Source organism: Musca vetustissima, unplaced genomic scaffold (genome assembly GCF_032173495.1).
Source record: "Musca vetustissima isolate MV318-11 ecotype Yass unplaced genomic scaffold, APGP_CSIRO_Mvet_v1 utg114065, whole genome shotgun sequence".
NCBI classification, from domain to species: Eukaryota; Metazoa; Arthropoda; class Insecta; order Diptera; family Muscidae; genus Musca; species Musca vetustissima.
Window position 1 is genome coordinate 23,753 of NW_026881391.1, and position 4,151 is coordinate 27,903.

At 38.2% G+C, this 4,151-nt stretch overlaps 1 pseudogene; it reads left to right on the top strand.

The window, feature by feature from the left end:
- The first annotated feature begins 617 nt into the window (after positions 1 to 617).
- Positions 618 to 3,335, top strand: LOC133327344 (large subunit ribosomal RNA; annotated as a pseudogene).
- Positions 3,336 to 4,151: the final 816 nt, after the last annotated feature.

Consider the following 4,151-nt stretch of genomic DNA (forward strand, 5'->3'; position numbering starts at 1 on the left):
TTACAATGGATACATTGAAATCAAAACATACAATTACAGTTGTACTTATATTTAATATAAGTTAATGTTCTTCTTCTGTTTGCTCGATATATTTTCGGATATGTTGATGTCAAGCGGTTGTTTGAACTAAGACATTCGCAACATAAATTGTATGTATAAAAACATAAGTTATTGAAGAAATTGATATATGCCAATTCATTTTGGTGTATTTTTGATTTCTTTCAATAAAAAAAATTTTGACTTTATACAAAAAAAAAATAAATTTCAACGCATGGATCGCGGTCCATGTAAATAATCAATTCAATTTATTGAATTGTGTTTTGAGCACATGTTATATTACTGGATTCTGGTTTTTTGTCACCAAAAGACCGCTATAGAATTCATAATATTAATAGTCAAGATAGAATACCTCATTGAAAAAATCCTAGTATTTTTTTATTAAAATACTTTCATTTTTTTCAATTAATTGAGGAAGGTCTAGCATAAAAATTTTTTATGAACTAGAATTGTCTCTTTTATATTGAAGAAAAAATATGAACATACAAAAAAGAAAAGATTTTTTCATTAAAATGATTTATTCTATAAAATGTAAACTATAAATTAGTATTTGTTTTATACAACCTCAACTCATATGGGACTACCCCTGAATTTAAGCATATTAATGAGGGGAGGAAAAGAAACTAACAAGGATTTCCTTAGTAGCGGCGAGCGAAAAGGAAAGAGTTCAGCACTAAGTCACTTTGTCTTTATGGCAAATGTGAGATGCAGTGTATGGAGTGTTCAATTTCTAGTATGAGAAATTAACGATTTAAGTCCTTCTTAAATGAGGCCATTTACCCATAGAGGGTGCCAGGCCCGTATAACGTTAATGATTACTAGAGAACATTTCCAAAGAGTCGTGTTGCTTGATAGTGCAGCACTAAGTGGGTGGTAAACTCCATCTAAAACTAAATATAACCATGAGACCGATAGTAAACAAGTACCGTGAGGGAAAGTTGAAAAGAACTCTGAATAGAGAGTTAAAAAGTACGTGAAACTGCTTAGAGGTTAAGCCCGATGAACCTGAATATCCATTATGGAAAATTCATCGTTATGATTGCTATATGAATAATATAGTAAGAATGGCGTGCATTTTTTCCATATAAGGACATTGTAATCTATTAACATACCCAATTTATCATAAGATCAATGGCTTAAGTTTATTCAAATTAGTATGCTTGCGTATTAACATAGAATAAATGCTTTTGATTCGATAAAGTGTTGATAGATCTATTATATATAGCGCTTGAATACTTGTATTCTATAATGGCACATTAATCTTGATTTTTGTGTTTATTATATGCGCTTATATGATTTACAATGCGAAAGATTCAGGATACCTTCGGGACCCGTCTTGAAACACGGACCAAGGAGTCTAACATATTTGCAAGTTATTGGGAATATAAACCTAATAGCGAAATTAACATAACTTTTATGGGATTAGTTTTTAGTCTATTTATAGTCTATTAATTCAATCCCGGGGCGTTCTATCAGTTATGCATAATAATATTTATATTATTTATGCCTCTAACCAGAGCGTACCTTGAGCATATATGCTGTGACCCGAAAGATGGTGAACTATACTTGATCAGGTTGAAGTCAGGGGAAACCCTGATGGAAGACCGAAACAGTTCTGACGTGCAAATCGATTGTCAGAATTGAGTATAGGGGCGAAAGACCAATCGAACCATCTAGTAGCTGGTTCCCTCCGAAGTTTCCCTCAGGATAGCTGGTGCATTTAAAAATTATGTAAAATAATCTTATCTGGTAAAGCGAATGATTAGAGGCCTTAGGGTCGAAACGACCTTAACCTATTCTCAAACTTTAAATGGGTAAGAACCACACCTTTCTTGGTATGAAGGTGTGGTTGTGATATAATGTGCCCAGTGGGCCACTTTTGGTAAGCAGAACTGGCGCTGTGGGATGAACCAAACGTAATGTTACGGTGCCCAAATTGACAACTCATGCAGATACCATGAAAGGCGTTGGTTGCTTAAAACAGCAGGACGGTGGACATGGAAGTCGTAATCCGCTAAGGAGTGTGTAACAACTCACCTGCCGAAGCAACTAGCCCTTAAAATGGATGGCGCTTAAGTTGTATACCTATACATTACCGCTAAAGTAAATGGTTTATATTCAATCTCGGTTGGATTTTAAACTTTGAAACTTTAGTGAGTAGGAGGGTACAATGGTGTGCATGGAAGTGTTTGGCGTAAGCCTGCATGGAGCCGCCATTGGCACAGATCTTGGGTAGTAGCAAATAATCGAATGAGACCTTGGAGGACTGAAGTGGAGAAGGGTTTCGTGTGAACAGTGGTTGATCACGAGTTAGTCGGTCCTAAGTTCAAGGCGAAAGCTGAAAATTTTCAAGTTATAATTATAACAAAAGAATGCATTGCGCATTTTTTTCGTAATTAAACACTTGAATAATTTTGAACGAAAGGGAATACGGTTCCAATTCCGTAACCTGTTGAGTATCCGTTTGTTATTAAATATGGGCCTTGTGCTCATCCTGGCAACAGGAACGACCATAAAGAAGCCGTCGAGAGGTATCGGAAGAGTTTTCTTTTCTGTTTTATAGTCGTACTACCATGGAAGTCTTTCGAAGAGAGATATGGTAGATGGACTAGAAGAGCATGACATTTACTGTTGTGTCGATATTTTCTCCTCGGACCTTGAAAATTTATGGTGGGGTCACGCAAACTTCTCAACAGGCCGTACCAATATCCGCAGCTGGTCTCCAAGGTGAAGAGTCTCTAGTCGATAGAATAATGTAGGTAAGGGAAGTCGGCAAATTAGATCCGTAACTTCGGGATAAGGATTGGCTCTGAAGATTGAGATAGTCGGGCTTGATTGGGAAGCAATAACATGGTTTACGTGCTCGTTCTGGGTAAATAGAGGTCTCCGGATCTTGTTCCTCGGATAGTAGTTATGTAACCAATTGTGGAACTTTCTTGCTAAAATTTTTAGGGTTGCATCGCAAGGTGTTAACTCTTTAAATTATAACGACTATCAATTAACAATCAATTCAGAACTGGCACGGACTTGGGGAATCCGACTGTCTAATTAAAACAAAGCATTGTGATGGCCCTAGCGGGTGTTGACACAATGTGATTTCTGCCCAGTGCTCTGAATGTCAAAGTGAAGAAATTCAAGTAAGCGCGGGTAAACGGCGGGAGTAACTATGACTCTCTTAAGGTAGCCAAATGCCTCGTCATCTAATTAGTGACGCGCATGAATGGATTAACGATAGACACATATCGTTACAGCTGTTAAAAAGTGTGTTAAATTGCGGTTTTTTCATTGAAAAATCTTTGAAAAAGTGTTTAAAAGTGATTAAAAGTGTTTTAACTTCAATTAATAATTGAAGTTTTGTGAAAATTTGGAGAAAATCGGTAAGTTTTTACTGTTTTTCCAATTTAGTAATTTGCCCAGCAAATTGTTGTTGTGAAAGTGGGGCTCCGCTAGCCACGTGCTTTTGGTGTCTCATCTGACCTTCAATAGTTTGTTTTGGTTTTTGCAGCGCCATCTGTTGGTGGATCGCTGTTGAATTTTTGGTTGGCGCCATCTATCGGTGGATAGTGGCAATTAGTATAGTTTTCCTATACTTATTTTATTGTAGTTACAAACCACATATTTATTTGTGGTTTGTGAAGCATATTTTCAGGCGTTTGCTTTTATCTGGTGGTTTTACCTGCTAGATAGAAGTAAGCGCTATGCCGCCTAAACCGTCGACTCGTAGGAGTCGCAAAAAGGCGGAGGGTGGTACAACTCCCACCCCGTCTGGTTCTGGTGACGAGAGTGAGTCCTCTTGTGCAAAGAGGAAATGTGTCGCTGGCACCGCTGGCTCTGCTTCTGGCATGAGTGCCAGAGGTAAATCCAGTGGTGAAGAGAGCGTAGTTGCCGTTAAGGCTGCCAAAGGGGCTGATGGTGCATCAGGCAGTAATGCTACTGGTGTTGTCGCCACTGGTGTTGTTGCTGTAGGTGTCGCATCGGCCTCCAAGGCTGTTAAATCTGTTGGTGGTAATGACTTCTTGAAGCCATTGCCTGTTTCTGCTGCTGCTATGTCTTCGGACATATTGTCGAGCTGCGACGAGGCTGAACGCGCTGCT